At 43.7% G+C, this 18,208-nt stretch overlaps 1 protein-coding gene and 1 pseudogene across 2 annotated transcripts in view; both read left to right on the top strand.

The window, feature by feature from the left end:
- Nucleotides 1-18,208, top strand: part of LOC124594690 (kelch-like protein 26) — a 309,492-nt gene that overhangs the window by 140,254 nt on the left and 151,030 nt on the right. The window lies entirely within an intron of this gene.
- On the top strand, nt 2,966-3,083 carry LOC124555274 (annotated as a pseudogene).

Here is an 18,208-nt window from a genome sequence, read left to right as displayed (position 1 = left end):
TTCGCATTTAAAACAGAGAAATATTGACATCTCATATTTGGACTGTGTTGTCGAGGGTTTTTTGAAGGAAAAATCACGGAGAAGAAACTTTCCAGATTGCATGTTTGAGCTCACTGTGCTGTTTAACATTTACACTTCTTTCTGATCAGCAGTGTACAAACGTTGAAAGATGTTTAATAATGGTATTCGATCTGTTGAATACCACTTGATGCATGCGATTTCATCTGCCGCATCCATAATTTTCTTTTTGCTCTAAATGTTCTGTATGTTCGCCTTAGCTAGTTAATATGTGAAGCCAGGTTATGGATTCGCAGCAGTATCGGATTTAAAAGAAAATTCTGTGGACGAGGCGGCTTCCTGTCGTGTAGAGGGAAGGGCAAACTTATCATTTCTATCCTCCTTTCGGATAAAATATTCTCGGTTTTCAAGCCCCATCAGTTCGAATAAAATGCTGTAGCACTCGATGGCTTTCTCCGTCATTCGAATTGACGCAGCTTCAAAACCGAGATGGTTTTATTCAAAATCACACTTTGCTACGTTCTCACGCTAGTCGGGACCCGATTTATGCTGACGAGTTTACAAGTGAAGATGGGGTAGCCTGGTCATCACTGCTTTTCCGCTCGTCAGTGGTTTTATACGAGTGGCCTGGAAATCAGTTATTCCGGTATTCGATTTAGCCAGCGCATGGTTATTTCTCTCCAGTCAAATAGAATAATTAGGTAACTTATTGGTCAGTCCTATATTATTTCTCGCTGTATGTCATGCTGTGAAGGCGGACATAAAGCAGCCTGTGTCGTCAGTAGTGTTGAATGTTTTGAAGTGATGAACTGGTGCGCCTTTGTAACAGATTCTGGAACCAGCAATGTCATATGTAGTGTTTTTATTCATCACAAACATTTGGCCGTTTTTTCTTCTGAATGTGTGGCGATTTTCGAGGGTGTGGTTAGGCCGGAAACAAAGACAACACCTAAAATTGCTGCGAATTAAACGATATTAAGGTGTTTGCGACGAGGGAAGAGCAGGCTTTGCGCATGTAAGTTTGTCTTGTCTCATTCCCTGCCGATTAGCCCTCATTTTTAAAAGCAAATAGTAAACTGGCAACCCAAATACGTTTCGGAAACGTTAGAGCGTTCATATGGGAGCGAATATCGATTGTGAACAGGAGATCAGACAACTACATTTTCGGAACTGATCTTGGAGTGCCTGCAATCATGACCGACCGATAGTGGTATTGCAAAATCACTTTCCGTAAACAGGATATGGGAGGTCCGTGTAGTGATTTGGGGGGAAGGGGGATTCAGCAGTCGCCCGACTTGAAAGATGCGCGTACAGTAGGCTGACAGACATACTAAGTGCAGGGTGCATATAAAGCTTTATGATGAAATCTATAATATCAAATCTCTCTACTTGGATAGAACCCGTGGTCAATATGGTACCGTTGACTCGTTCGCTGCGCGATGGAAAAAAATGGCTTTTAGATAAACTGGAATATCAGTTGCAATGAAAACATTTTGTAGCTACTTGAGCGCTGCGCCAAGTTTTGGAATTCATATGATAGCATAAACTCGGTTAATACGTTAATACCTGTCCAAGTCTGTCGCAATCTACATTGAGTCCCTCATGTGCTCACCATATCTTAAATGATTAAATGTAAAAGTTCAAATAAATTACTGAAATGCAGCCACGTGACTTCTTCGACAACCATAGATATTTTGACAGATGGTGATGCTTGGGACATTTTATACCACGGGAGAAAGTAAACTTCAACAGCTCTACCTGTATACTGCATTCTTCGCTTGAACTGTGCACGTGTATAAAATGCGACACTGTCAAAATTAATTTTAATTGAAGAATTGTATACCAACCTAAACACCGCCCCTGTATGCACTACGTATCGAGAAATAAGAGCGTTCATAAAGATGTGTTAACTGTTACTATTTCTGTGCCTATTGTTCTGGGATAGGGGGTTGTTTTCGGAAGGAGACCAGACAGCGAGGTCATCGGTCTAATCGGATTAGGGAAGGATGGGGAAGGAAGTCGGCCGTGCCCTTCCAAAGGAACCATCCCGGCATTTGCCTGGAGCGATTTAGGGAAATCACGGAAAACCTAAATCAGGATGGCTGGACGCGGGATTGAACCGTCGTCCTCCCGAATGCGAGTCCAGTGTCTAACCACTGCGCCACCTCGCTCGGTGTTCTGGGATAATTACTCCTTACGTTGGAGTACACCTTCTCTGGAATTCCGATATCATACCCTGATCCCGTTATGAAAATATTCTCAAAAATGGTTCAAATGGCTCTACGCACTACGGGACTTAACATCTGAGGTCATTAGTCCCCTACACTTAGAATTGCTTAAACCTAACCAACCTCAGGACATCACACACATCCATGCGCGAGGCAGGATTCGAACCTGCGACCGTAGCAGCAGCGCGGTTCCGGACTGAAGCGCCTAGAACCGCTCAGCCACAACGGCCGGCAAAATATTGTCAAGATTACTTTTTTTACCTCGTATTTCGCTTATAAGACGTGCCACTAATATAGTATTATGTGGATTTGCAGTAATCGTTTGTCGCAGTTACTGAGATATGCGTCGTAGGTTTGAGTTACGTCAAGATCGCCGTGTTGATAACGTCACCGCTGTTGTATGTCGCTGCAAACTCTGGTGTTCAGTTCTTTGTGGGCAACACTCGTTTCACAATCATTCTCGCAAACGTGACGTCATTTGGACATTGCATACAGTATCGACGACCGCAGGATCAACTGTCAACTTAAGTTAACTTTCGATACAGGCCTCTCAAGATTCCATGCTCACGTACCGGAGATGTATAAAAGCACGTCATGCTTGGAATAATTAATAATTATTGCTATATTAAAATGTCACGTAATCACTTATCGACGGTTAAAGCCTTCATAGAAGAGCACTCTTCCAGGTGTGAGTTGTTATAGTGAGTAATTTACAAATTGCTGACGGCCTTGCCGCAGTGGTAACACCGGTTCCCGTCAGATCACCGAAGTTAAGCGCTGTCGGGTTGGGCAAGCACTTAGATGGGTGACCATCCGGTCTACTGGGCGCTGTTGGCAAGCGGGGTGCACTCAGCCCTTGTGAGGCAAACTTAGGAGTTACTTGATTGAGAAGTAGCGGCTCCGGTCACGGAAACTGACATACGGCAGGGAGAGTGGTGTGCTGACCACCTGCCCCTCCATATCCGCATCGACTGACGCCTATGGGCGAAGATGACGCGGCGTCCGGTCGGCACCGTTGGGCCTTCATGGCCTATTGGGGGAGGAGTTCTTTTTTCATATTTTTTTAACAACTTAAGAATGAAACACACTTCTTTGATATTCTGCAGTATGCCATTTCAGCATACCGGACATTGAATATCTATCACAAACACATCACTATCATCATTAAATGCCACTTACCAGCGCGTCGGAACCGCGCGACTGCTACGGTCGCAGGTTCGAATCCTGCCTCGGGCATGGATGTGTGTGATGTCCTTAGGTTAGTTAGGTTTAAGTAGTTCTAAGTTCTAGGGGACTGATGACCACAGATGTCAAGTCCCTTAGTGCTCAGAGCCATTTGAACCAGCGCGTCAACGATACAAGCCTTCAAGGCAGAATATGATAACCAAGACCGGAGTTAAACATCGCATGGTTAAGTGCTAGCGTAATGAATAACGCCGTGCCATCTGGAGTCGAAAGTTGTCGTTCCGCGTCCCGTTGTATGTGGGTTTTTTCCTTTTTCCTCGCGCCACCGTTGTTAGCACGATCTGTTACTTTCTTAAGAATGTAATACAAGTTGTTCTGCAATATTGGATGTTATATACAATGAGTCTGATCTGAGAACGAAGGATGGAAATAATTATATAGCGATTTCCGTGTATTTGGTTAGGCAGGAACCTAAGAGGACAGCGTAAATTACTGCGAGTGAATCGAGGAGCAGTAATACTCATATTCTTCTTTGTCATAAAACAGCCTGTCATACGGTCATCAGTACTGCGCGCGACGTCAAAATGACGTAACGTTTGCGGGAATTACTGTGACACGAGCATTATCCTACCGACGATTATGCGCGTGCTTGAGCAGTTTTGTCTCTGATGACATCTAATATTCAGTTGTTTCAAAACAAATGAAAAATGCAGAGGCAGATGTTTTGCTATAGTTTGTCTTCTCCTAACTGCACTGAATTGAGCGGAAGCAAAGATGGGCGCTCATGTTTTTGTAACAGCTTAAATATGTGGTGAGTTTCAAAATACTTTGTTATGGACTACGTTAATTGTCAGCCTATCCATTCATGTTAATAGTACACACTGAGAGAGTTGCACATAATGAAACGAAAGGATTTCTTTGTTTGGGTTATTGAAGTTGATGAGACCGAAGATAATTTAATTGGCGTTAGCTTTCATTTATTTTGAATTACGTGCTGATTGAAGGCTTCATCGTAAACTTAGATTACTATAGTTTAAGAGAGTACTAATCCTTTCCGTACCTTTTTATAGCTTATTGGGAACACATCGACAATTAATAGTGCCGTCAGTTGTTTGGATCTGTCTGCGGTACGGCTTGCCAGTCGAAACGCGATCTTGAACGTTATCTGCGTATCAACTTCGATTAAAATGATTGTTTTTAGTTTTCTCAAGTTATCTGCGAAATGCAACGGACAGCTGACTTGGGTTGTTCTCGTATGGTATTACATAAAAATTTGAAATTGGTTTTCGTTTCCTGTACTACTTCACTCGTGTAAGTGGCAAGTACCTAATAAATGAAACAGTGCATCAAATGCAGAATCTAGAAATACTCATCATTCTCCTACGTATTCTTCCCGTAGGGACCACGAAGACAAGATGAGTGACAGCACGCACCGAGGCATTTGAAGAATCAACTTCCCTACTCCATATGTCACAGTAACGGGAATAAACTACTGACATGTGGTACTATGCTAAATACCTTCTGCGGTGCGTTTCACTGTGGTTCACAGATACGTGTGTAAAGGCTGATGTAGGGAAAATTGGTGGCGAAATTTTGTTTAAGGTGACCTCACATAGTACATATTAATTGCGCAGTAATATTAACCATGTGAAATTTAAAAATTTTCCAGCGAGTTAAATGTTTGAAGAGATTTCGGGATTGCAGTAGCCTCGCCTAAACTTCACTCCACGATATTTCAACTGTACTCCGGCCATTCAGCTTCAGGTCAGCCATCGAAGACCGACGAAGACGTTCTCTGCTCCGCATTATAAGCGTGGTGATAGTATTGCCGCGCATGCGCCAAGTCACTGTGACGAGGACATACCGCCAGCCGGTAGCGCCCTCGCTGGTGAAATTGCGAGGATCAGCTGTCTTCGGCGTTGCCGCTCGCCAATCAGCGTAGTATCCTGGCGTCTTCGTCTGTAGCAAATCTCGGAGATAACGGGATTCCACGCATTATCCAGCTGGTAGCCGCTGTCACGGTTCATTAGATTTTCCGCGATGTGTATTTCAACGGATTATTTTATAACGGAGACCCAGACAGATGCTTTGACAATAATTGTTTTGTCATACTCCATTGAATGTCCGTTGGAGATACAATGTTCCGCAACTGCATAACAAAATTTGTGGGTTTATGTTCTGTGCAATGTCCTTCCATTGTGCGTGTTGTTTGTCCTACAGGCCCTACCACACTGGCAAGGTATTTTGTATTCCGCAATAACACATCCTTCACTGATCCCAGCAGGTCCGAAATCTTAGCGATTTTCCAGTCAAAGTGATTTTCTGCTCACGATCTAAAGATTCTTGCTATTTTGAAGGAAATATTTCCAACGAAGGAAAGAAAGCTAGAGATTTTTGTGGCACGTTGTCCTCTTTATCCACTTCCTCGTTCTTGGTTTTAGCTGAGAATGCCGTGTTAATTTGCCGGGCCGAGTAAACAGTGTTTCTGAACAGCGTCCTCAAATATGCAAGCTCTTAGGTGTACATCTGAAATATCGTGGGGTGAAGCTTAAGATGACCGGCTGCAGTCCCGAAATCTCTTTCAACAAATATTAACCCCTGCGAGCGGTGTCGAAGGTTTGTGCGTTATACTGAAGGCGATTGCAGAGCTTTTAAAATGTCGACTATCCCTCGATATATTGCACAATATATTGTATCGTGCAAGTCTGATACTGCGTAATAGACGGCAGTTCCTGCAGAGACTTCCAGGTTTGCGGAATGTTAGTGGCGCCATATGAAAATATCAGGAAAGTAGTTTGATTACATGATTAATACCTAAATGTTTGAAGTGCAGGGGAATACCACTGAAACTGCTTGGTTGTTCGTTTCGGAAGGTTTAATTATTCATCGCAGAAACATATACGGGCGCTACCTACCGATCTTGTGCAATAATATATATTAATCTTTTTGAAGTTACGGATTGTTTACAACATTCTCGAAAGTGAAATTCGACGAGTATATGAACAGTATCCTTTCTGTATATGTAATGTGTAACGAGTTTAAATTCGTTGAAATATTCCTAGTTTACCCTTAAAAAATTCCGATAATTATCCGGCTCTGCTATCACTTCCGTTAGCATGTTAGTATGGCAGTGTGTAAAACGCTTCCAAGCCACTTTCGCCCATCGCCCCTTCCTCTTAGTTTTCATGAGCAGCACCCAGCCAGTGCAGTTGCAATACATGCGAGCTCTACGTTACTTCGTCATTAAGGCAGAGCTCTAACTGATGCCTCGCGGGTAAAAATAGTGCGCAACAATACTGTGTCGCTCTTCGCCTCGCAAGTTCGGGCAGTATGTTGACACAATATTATTGCGAAATAAATACTGAGCGTTTGAGGACTCCTTGACGATGTGGGTTTTTTGGCTTCTTTACTCACGAAAAATACTGACTTTTTATGCTTTTATTAATTTTGCAGTTAAGACAAGTTGAGGTTTGCAATATTAAGAGTATTTTCAAGTTCTACACAGCTAAGAAAAAAATTGAATATGCAATCTCACTGTAACCGTGCACACGAAACAACTGCCGCGCAGTCCTTACCTAATGATCCCAATGTTAACTCACCGAGGCCTCCCTGTCGACCGTCACGGATTTCATTTAAATGTTGTAGGAAAATTCGCACATACTCCAGTTGAAGAATGGTAAAGTCAACGTTCGTTGAAGCTATACTGGCCGATATGTAGTCTCGCCTTTTTTGCCTTCATACTAATCTGATAGTACAAGGTTCTCAGATATAAAGTTTCACTTATGTAACGGGACTTCGCGTGATGCGATGACAAAAAAAGAGAAAAAAAAGCCAGAGGTCGCTACTTCAGTAGGTGCGGCAAATGGGAATTTGGATTTAGGAGGGAGTTCTGCTCGGGTGTGTTCACCACTGTGCGAAGGTGGCGTAGATGGTTAACGCATCTGGCTAGTAAGCAGCAGTCCTGGATTTGCAATCCGGCCTTGGGACAAATTTTCGTTTGTCACCAATGAATTCTTTCATTGCCCGACTGCAGGAGGTATCGAAATTCCTCCTTTCTTAACATATTTAGCGCAAAGTTGAAGATTTTGTAAAAATAAAAGTTAAAAATACGGTTTTTTCGACCTGATATTTAAAAAAACAACTGTCTTCTATTAAAGTTTCCCAACTGGGCTCAGTAAAAACACCATGATTTTAACCGCAAAACAGTGTAATTGATTATCGAACGCGGGACAACAATGCTAGATAATCTGAATCGAAGTTAGGAGTGATAATTGTGTCACGAAGGAAAATGTAAACTTAAGATTCTTACCTCGTAAAGCAAACGCATGCTGACATGAAACTTAACACGCAATAGCTCCGTAGCACAAGGATGTGGATTACAAAATTTCATTCACGTACTATTTTCCAGTAGTCTACAAATTTGTCATTAAAATAAGTATTTCTCTGAATAGTTGAAAATAGGGTATATTCGACATTTCTTTTACAAATACCGTTTTCTATCAAAGCTTCAAAACTAGTCTAGTTCGAAACAGTGTGGAAAGTTGGAAATTTGTGGTAAGTTCCTGTGGGACCAAACTGCTTAGGTCATCGGTCCATAGGCTTACATACAATCCAACTTACGCTAAGGAGAACATACACCCATACCCGAGAGAGGACTGGAACCTCCGACGGGGGGAGCCGCGCGAACCGTGCAAGGAGCCATAGACCGCCAGGCTACTCCGAAACAGTGTTCTTTAAGCCGGCGTCCCCCCCCCCCTTTCCCCCCTCCCCCCATACCACCCAAGAACAGTTAGTTCGATTTCCAATAAGGGATATGACGTTACATAAATTGAGGAAAATTAAGTGAAAAAATTGCGCTCCGAATATAGTTTCAACTTAGGATTCTTATTATTCCGTTGCTTAAAGGCTAATAAACATGAAACTTTGCGTTCAACTTAGCAACATAAGGTTTTGCAATATAAAATATCATGCACGTACTGCTTTCCAAATTTCTGCAAAATCATATAAAACTTGACTTTCGTGAAAATTACAAAAATAAATCACATTAGGTCTACTTTTAGAAAATTGTTTTAAATTTGACAAGTACTAGTTCTACAACTTTGCTCCCGCCGTTTTTTTTCTCTAAGTTCAGGGCTTTAATGAGAAAAACAAACAAAGAAGTGCCGGTCAGTCAAGCCGCGTACCATTGATCGAAAAAGGTTGTAGTCAGAGGGAGCGAAGTTTGAAGAATACGGCGGTTGGAATAGGACTTCCCATTTCAGGGTCTCGAAGTATTGTTTGATGGGTTTCGAAGAATGGTTTGATGGGTTTTGCTACATAAGGTCGAGCACTGTCATCCTATAAAATCACCTCATTTCTATTGCTGTATTGTAGCCGATGGTCTTTCTGTGGTCAAACCCATCGTCCTTTAAGCGTTGAAACCATTCTCCGCACGTTCTTTCACTAACAGGTGCCTCAGCACAGGTCTTACCCAGCTTTTTTTAGGCTCAGCAGCAGATTTCTTCATGTTAAATCAGAAAATTAAAACTACCCGCAAATGAGGAAAATTGGGCTCATAAGTTGATATATATGCAGTCGAGAATAATTTTAAGATGCAATCACAAATCGACTGATATTGTGATGGCGTGATGTTCACAAATGCCTAAGGTTACTGTATGACGCGACCTACCGCCTGCACCACCACCTGCCGCTACTGCCACCTTTGAAAGACGGCGGAAGCAAAGTTGTGGACCTAATAATAGCTCACTATGTTGCATTGACCCATGGTGATATTGTCACTACTGATTCAAGAACGTTCTTTCTTGGAAGACTGTTAATTATTTACTTCAGCTGTTTGCGTGATAGGCGGCCCGCGAGATACAATAATAGCGTAAACTGTAAATAATGTCACCGTGGACCAACTTCATTTAGAGATGTATTACTCGTCAATATGAAAAGTAGCCCATGTACAATGTCACCAGGGGCCGAATCGCACTATAACCCTGGGTTCGGTGTGGGGCGGCGGAGAGGTGAAGTGGACTGTAGTAGTCGTCGAGGGGTTGTGGATCACTGCGGCGGCGGGGACGGAGCTCCTCTGTATTCGAGGTCCACGGTTAACATACAACGTCGAAATTGATGTACAGTAGCGGATAATGGAAAAGAACATCTGCAATATCTCCAATTGCTCGGATTGTACACTGTGTATGCTCATGGTCACAGTCATACACCAACTGTCTTTAACAACCAACTATCTTTTATATCTTTCTGTAGCAACAATGGAACCCGGTTGTTGTGTCGGATCGTGTGTGTGTGTGTGTGTGTGTGTGTGTGTGTGTGTGTGTGTGTTCTGGGGAGGAGGGTTTCTGATGTCGCTCGAGCATGGGGTAGCTGATCTGCCCTATTCAATATGTTCTCTCAACACACTACAGGTTTGCCGTCATTCTATGGTATGACTCATGGCACCCAAGCCGAAGCTGATTCCGTACGTCGCTGTCGGTTAAATAGTAGTAGTTGCCGAAGTCGTAAATGAGCAACACTGACACTAAACACAACTTGGCCTGATTTGCCTCTCTAACTGCGGCTCGTATAGACACACCGAAAGCAGACTGCCAGGCATCAACCTTGCTGTAACCGGCTTCCATACAACAGCTTCTGATAATTCCAGTGATACCCAGCGACCTATATTATTACTAATTAGTGCTGCGGTCGTAGAGAGCGTAGCAGTCTCTGTTCGTCTGGCGGCGGTTGGTTTCTATGATGTTACCGCTCAGAATCAGAAGAATTAACATTTGCATTTTCCTAGGACCACTGCTGACAACATTGGCACATAGCTGGCACACAACGCTCAACGCAATGGACAATTCTCCAGAAGGACCGTACACCCTACCACAAGCCCACAACAGGACCACGGTGGAATGAATGTTCATAGCTAACCGCAGGACTTCCGCTCGTCGGCGCCGTCCTGGTATGGTACGAGTTCTTGCACGCATCCTCAGATGCTTGAAACAGACGCCTTTCAGCAAATGAATAACGTTGTTACTGACGCGGACCATTCATGAATAGTATCTGGTTCCTACTCCGTTCAAATCAGTGCGCTTTGAATCTTCTTCGATACTCATTCAGCGCCTCATGCAAATACGGCACTTGGTTAAATGTGTTCGTATTTCATTTTGTGCGCGATTGTGCACTGTTTAGGACAGTAGTCCGTACACGAGTAATACGTATTATCTATGCTGTGCTATGTTGTTGCCCTGCTGCCAGCAATATACTCCGCAAGTTCAGCGAAAGAAAAACCTCAGGCTGACTTAAGACACGGTCGACGACCCGAAGCACGTGCTTGGGTGTGTAAACAGAACAGATTAAAGGGAGCTTTTTTTTTTTCAGAACAAAAGCGCCTCCGCAGCACGTTACACAACCGAGGAGCTGCAACAAGCGACCACTATGTTTATCTTTAGGGGTACAAAAATAACGGCTGCCCCTTGGCAAATTATTCCTTACTTCAGGTATTGGTCGTCGCTACACATGAATTTTATAACATTCTTTCACTGCTGAGCAGTGGGCGCGTGGGTTTTTGACACCTCCAGGAGAAATGACGGTAATATTGTACAACATCTTCTCTAGCCTCAATTCGGCGAGGAAGATAGTCCACGAGTTTCATCAGGTTCGCCATGTGTGGCTGAAGCTACTCACTGGTGATAAGGTCCCGTACACCTCCAAAATGCGGGCACGTTGATCGTTACGTTTAAACCATTTTCAAATTGCACAGAACAGTTTCTATGGGATTAACATCGGGTGGTTCAGTCGAGGCGCAATACGTGCCTCAGAAGGAACCCCTTGAGCGAGAGGAGGCACAAAAAGCCAAACATGTTTACGGCGTTCGATGCCCCACACATCGTCTTCCACGGAACCACAGTATTGGCTGCTAATGGCATCATGGAGCGCGACTGGAAGTGTCCCATGGTGAACACAGCATGAGGCCGCGGAGCGTAGTTGAATGGCTTAGTCGACGAATAACTCACAACAGTGGTACACAGCTAGTGGTGTTGATACAAAGCAGAGCAATGACAACGATAAACAAAGCAAACATGCATTACATCTACAACAATTGCTGAAGTTGACTTTTCGTCGGATAGGAACTCAACGAATTTCTCAGAGTGAGAAAAAAGTGACAGATCAAATATTAGCGTTCCTGCAAGATTAGTCAGTGCAATCAATGGTGTCGTATACGTCAACTCTGTAGATAATGTACAGGAGGAATACAGTGATCACAATACGAGCTAAACAAGTGAAAGTGATACTGATAAACGATATGAAACAAGTGTCTAGACATGTAGTTCACCATCCTTGTCGGACAGGGAGCCACAAAACATGTCTCCAGTGAAACATTGTAAAGGACAATCGCTGTCCAGGGAGCAGGTACTAAACATAATGACGTACATGGTAGATCATGCGCAGCATACTAAAAAAGCAATAATGAACAGGTTTCGAATAGGTCTTCAGTAATACAACTGTGTAGTGCATAAGAAAAACTACGGATATTTAAGCAAAGATACGGCGCACTTGTTACAAAAACTGGTTTTTGCACGTTTCAAGGATGCTCGATGCAATTTACAGGATGTCAAAGATAGTGACCTATGTTATGTACATCAAACTGCGCGCTACATTACAGTAATTTCAAGGGAAGCAGTGAATGGGTGTGTAACTTCATACAGTACTACAGTGTTGGAAGACGTACGATAACGAAATTTCAAACAAAGCGTCAAGCTGATGATACACAGCAAATTGCGGAATCGGCCCGAAAATTTGAAATGAGATAAACTTATCCGTCGTTCAGTAAAGAATTTGTTTTCAACTCCGACCAATCTGGATTCGAAGAGGAAATGCATATGAAAGGAACCCTGGAAATTAGTTGATCGTGATATAAATCTCCTTATACCTCTAACATCTGAGCCGTAACGCATTCGTATACAATTATGCCGACTGTTAATCTGGATTGTAAATTGGTTGAAAAGTTATTTATTGTGCTGCGAGAAGTTGGAGGTGTTTCGTATTACCTTGAAAGGGCAGTAGAGAATACTTAACGTCACAACAAACAGGAGTACCAAAATGGTTGTAAGAGAAGTACAACTACTGTATGAACATCGCTTTTGGCGAATAGCTGGTCAAAATAACTTTACTTGATTCCTGGTATGCGTATAAAACTCGTACTCACCTAGAGCAAACTATCTATCCCTCCTGAAAAGCGTGTGACATCGCAGTTCATACTGCCTGGAATCACTGGACAAACTCAGCCTCTGGATGCTGATCTTTTCGTGTCTGTAAAACATATTTTGTTGTCTGCAGCTACGCCTTAATGGATAGCCAGTTTCACAATAAGCTCCATGACAGGCTGTATCGTATTCGGTAACTTGCCATCACTTTCCGTATGTTCGGATCACCCCGTTACAACAACAGGATTCTATATCTATTCCTTAAGAGTGGATACTTAGTTGAACGTCCTGCACGGTTTTAATTCCCAGCAGTTCGCCTTCGATCTTGATGGCGCCAACCTTTGTGAACACTGTGGTGCGCCATTTTTCATTTGGTGTTCAGGGTGCAAGTTAATGGTTTGTTTCGAACATCCCTTGAATGTTGACGATGTCCACTTTGTGAAGTATAATATACACACATCGTAGAAGGTTGATCACTGCACCTCCCGAACACTCATTTTCTGAAGCGTGCTGGAACACATGCCTACCTAATATTTTTCCTGGCATCACTTTTAGCACAATACTTTCAAATGAGCCTTACTAAAGATGGAACTTGCGATCTCGCACTCAAGGGGCTCCTCGTGACAGTTCGTGAAACAGGAACTTATGTCCACAGCTTTGTGAGCAAGGCTATCGATTTCTAGACGACAGGAGTATACAGAACATACTCACAAAATGGTTCAAGTGGCTTTAAGCACTATGGGACTTAACATCTGAGGTCATCGGTCCCCTAGACTTAGAACTACTTAAACCTAACTTACCTAAGGACCTCATACACATCCTTTTCCGAGGCGAACCTGCGACCGTAGCAGCAGCGCGGTTCCGGACTGGAACGCCTAGAACCCCTCGGCCACAGCGGCCGGCTAACATACTCACAATGAACGTGTATAAGAAAGGGCAGCACTTTGTCACCGAGATGGGTAAATTAAACATTCTGTTTAAAATTCACGGTAACCGGAATTAATATATTCAACCATTGGTAGTAACGATATCCTCCTCCCCCTCCCAACCAACATCCGGCCTGAATAAACATACAGCATGTTATACGATTCTTGGGCGTCGGTGCAGTCCGCACCTTGGTTGTTTAAAAAGAGGCTAAAACGCGACCTGTGGAACCACCTTTCACACTTAATCATGTAGTGACCAGTTCGTCTGTTTGATCGATTGAACATGTGCTGCTTTATGTGCCGCTGTTAAGCAACGGTCATTTGCGAAAACCCGACTGTAGATGTCCATTGCATGTAGTTCCCTTGACAATGCTCTCTCGGAAACTGGTTGAGATGAACCTCCATTCACTGAACACAGCAGTTCCTGTCTGTCTTAAAACAGATTGTCCTTAAAACCGACGGTCGTTGACAGGTCGGGACAATCGTTTCCGGTCTCTGTTGCTTAGAAACTCCTTAAGACCCCCGTTCTCATGTTTTGCATTGGCTTTCGTTTTCACCCCTCTAGCCAGTCCAAAATACAGGGTGTTCCAAAATAAATTCACGTGTTTTAACGCTCCACAGCATTTATGCCATTGAATTTACGATTATAAATATACACAAAATGAAAGAGCAACTTAAACGGTTTTGTTTGCGCAAGGGGAAGAGTATGGTAGGACAAAGAGTGAGTGAAGACCGTGTTGAGGAGTGAGTCTTGCGTGTGTAGCCCCTAGAAATAACTTCAGAAGGCGATTCATGAGTTAGTACTGTACTTTCAGACATGTGTGTGGAGACTTTTAAGAAGACACTTACAACTACGTCCTTATCGTTTGCAGTTGTTACAACTGTAAAGCCTACACACTAGAGTTTACGTGATCTTTGCAAGCGAAATGTTGCTGCATGACGATTAAGATTGTCTGGATCGTGTTGTCTTCAGTGATGAATCGATATTTCACCTAAGCGGAAATGTGAACACACGCAAAGACGCTGTACCCGACCGCTGTATTGGCTGCTAGGGGCCAGATAACAGAGCTTGTGCGTTTCGACCCCCAGTGGACCCCCCGGGAACATCTCACAACAGACGAGTGTAATTCCAATATTTGCGTGGTAGGGTATGTGTGGTGTACGTGTACGTGGAGAAAGTGTTTGCGCAGCAATCACCGACATAGTGTAACTGAAATGAAATAAGGGAACCAGCCCGCATTCGCCGAGGCAGATTGAAAACCCCCCTTGAAAACCATCCACAGACTGGCCGGCACACGGGTCTTCGACAGTAATCCGCCGGGCGGATTCGTGCCGGGGACCGGCACGCCTTCCCGCCCGGAAAGCAGTGCGTGCGACCGCACGGCTACTAACAAGAGGCTATGCAGAACTGTAAGGGACGATCAGAAAGATTCTGTTCGAAGGCCACACTAACCCCCTTGCCTACATGCGCTTATGTTCCCTTATTAGAGTCACGCTGTGTTGCATATACGTTGCAAACGGAATTTTTCTGATCGTCCCTCATAGTAATCTCGTGGGCTATGAATATCATTTGCTTCCGTCGGGTACAAAAATTTCACTTTCGGCACAGACATACACACCGTCTGAAGTAACTTGCAATCATTGGCACTATTTGCTAGTAGATGAACATTTACCGGATGTTTCGAGGTCAAGCCATGGTGCCAAAGACAGCGTTGGGACTTGGCGACTGTTTATCGGCTGATCTGAGACACTTTCGAAGGCACTATTATTAACACAACGAAAACAAGCAGGTTATATATTCTGTCCACCTAAAAGCCGTCCGAAAGAATGTTGCCATTTCTTAAAAATAAACGCTTTGGCGATTACAAATGCCGTATCTACGGCAACTTAGAAGTAATCTCTTTTGTTATTATAATCCGGACCGGTTATAACAAATTTTCAGAATGAAATTTTCACTCTGCAGCGGAGTGTGCACTGATACGAAACTTCCTGGCTTTTGCCCGCGGAAGGCAAAGGTCCCGAGTTCGAGTCTCGGTCCGGCACACAGTTTTAATCTGCCAGGAAGTTTCAAATAACAGTTTTATCTGTGAGCAAGTCAACACAGATAAATAACCACTACATAAAGAAGAAATAACTGATCAGCGATAGAATGCAGCCAGGAGGCACAAACCTTCGTGCGCCGTTGGTCGACCGTGACGAAGTGAGCATATCAGCACTTCATACAAAGGTAGATCTCTTGAATTTCGTAAAGACTCTACACAAATACGCAGGTGTTTTTCGGTACATTGGTGACAGCCTTTTGAAACACTGCTGTGATACTGCAGTTGGTAATATTCAGGGGAACCATAGCCAACTTCATTTCAAACAGTAAATATCGTGACCTTGCAAATGTTATGCATAAATGTGTTAGCGCTCCCAGGCAACTGATTCGCTAAATGACCCTCAGACTTCGTCCTCTTGTCGCACGTTTTGTCTTTCTCTCCCCCCCCCCCCTCCCCTCCCTCCCCCCATCAATAATCGTAAGTTCAGTCAGGAATGAACATAATGATCAACAGAGGAAAGGCCACTGGACCTGGTGGGATACCAATATCGTCCTGTAAACATTATGCGAAAGAACTTGCTCACATTGTAGCAGAACTGTACCGTAAGTAGCTGGAGGGGCGAAACATTCCCAGTCATTGGGAAAAAAAAGAGCAAGACACAATCGAATTCAAGAAAGGCCGCCGAACGGGCGCACAAAACTATAGACCTGTATCTCCACCGCTGATCTGTTGTAGAATTTCGGAACAAGTTTTATACTCGCGTATTATGACATTTTTGGAGATCAAAAATCTCGTCTGGAGGAATCACCATGGGTCCCGAAAGAATGATCATGTGAAACCCGGCTCGCTCTGCTCGCCCGTGAGATAACGGCTCCCGTTGATACAGTTTTCCTTGGTGTTCGATAAAGTTCATCACTAATTGCGTATGAGTAAATTAAGAGCGCACGAAATATGAGGTCAGCTGTGTGATAAGTTCGAAGAGTTTCTGGGAGTAGGGGTACGGAGCAATTTAAAGTGTGACGACCAGATAAAAGTAATTGCAGCAAGGAGGTACCTTACGAAACCCTCGTTCGACCAATAACTGATTATTGCTCGTTAGTATGGGATCGGTACCAGATAGGCTTGACAGAGGAAACAGAAAAGAACAGCGCATTTCGTTACAGATTCACTTAATAATCACGAAAACGTCATTAACCAACTCCAGTGGCAGACAACGCGAGAGAGGCGTTATTCATCATATTACACTGAGATGATAAAAGGTACAGGATAGCGATGTGCACACACACAGATGGTGGTAGTATTGCGTACATAAGGCATAAAATCGCAGTGCATTGGCGGAGCTGTCATTTGTACTCAGGTGATTCATGTGAAAAAATTTCTGTCGTGATTATGGCCGTATGACGGGAATTAACAGACCTTGAACGCGAAGAGGTAGTTGGAGCTAGACGCCTGGGAATTCGATATTCCGAGATCCATGGTATTAAGAGTGTGCCGAGAATGCTAAATTTCAGATATTACATGTCATCACTAACAACGCAGTGGCCGATGGCCTTCACCTAAAGAAAGAGAGCAGAGGCATTTGCATAAAAGTTGTCAGTCTTTACACACTAGCAACACTGCGTTGAATAACCGCAGATATCAATGTGGGATGTATCGTATCCGTTAAGACAGCGCGCAAAACCCACGAAACCGTGGACCCAAGTTGTCAACGAGGTACTGTGCGAACTTGTGGCGGTTCCATAATGGTGTGGTCTGTTTACTTGGAATGGACTGGGTACTCTGATCCAAGTGAACCGATCGTTGTCTGGAAGTGGTTGTTCTGAAACTTGGAGACCATTTGCAGCCATTCATGGACCTCATGTTCCCAAACGACGATGGAATTTTTATGGATTGTAATGCGCCATGTCACCAGGTTACAGTTGTTGGCCACTGCTTTAAAGATCATACGGGACAATTCGAACGCCAGATTTGACCACCCAGATCACTCGATATGAACTCCATCGAACATTTATTGGACGTAATCGAGATGTCAATTGGTGCACAAAATCCTGCACCTGCCACACTTCCGCAATTATGGATGGCTGTAGAAGCACCATGGTCCGATATTTCTGCAGGAGACTTCAAACCACTTGAGTCCATGCCCCGTCGAGTTGCTCTACTTTTGCCGGGCAAAAGGAAGTCCAACACGATGTTGGGAGGTATCCCATGAATTATGTCACCGCGCTAGATGGGTCACCTTTAAAATTGCGAGAGCGTACGTTCCTAGAAGAGTCAACAGATACGTTTATCTCGCCAAAATATTCCGAAGATAAGATCAGGATGATTAGAGCGCACACGGAAGCTTACCGGCATTCGTTCTTCCCGCGAACCATTTGCTACTAGAACTGGGAAGGAGGGAAGTGACTGGTACACAAAGTAACCTTCGCCAGGAGGCTTGCAGAGTATAGAAGTGCATCTAAAAACAAATGCTTTGACGGTGGATAGTAAAAGCAAATGGTTGGCATAAATGAATCAGCAAGTTTAAATAATGTTAGAGTGCTCGATACTAAGGCACCCACCGGAAATATTAAGCAGTGTACCAGCGGGTGTATTGCTGTCTTATAAGTCGCAAGATCTCCCTA

This window comes from Schistocerca americana, chromosome 1, assembly GCF_021461395.2.
Source record: "Schistocerca americana isolate TAMUIC-IGC-003095 chromosome 1, iqSchAmer2.1, whole genome shotgun sequence".
Lineage (NCBI taxonomy): Eukaryota > Metazoa > Arthropoda > Insecta > Orthoptera > Acrididae > Schistocerca > Schistocerca americana.
Note: the sequence above shows the minus strand (reverse complement) of the source record. Positions and strands in the feature narration are given on the sequence as shown.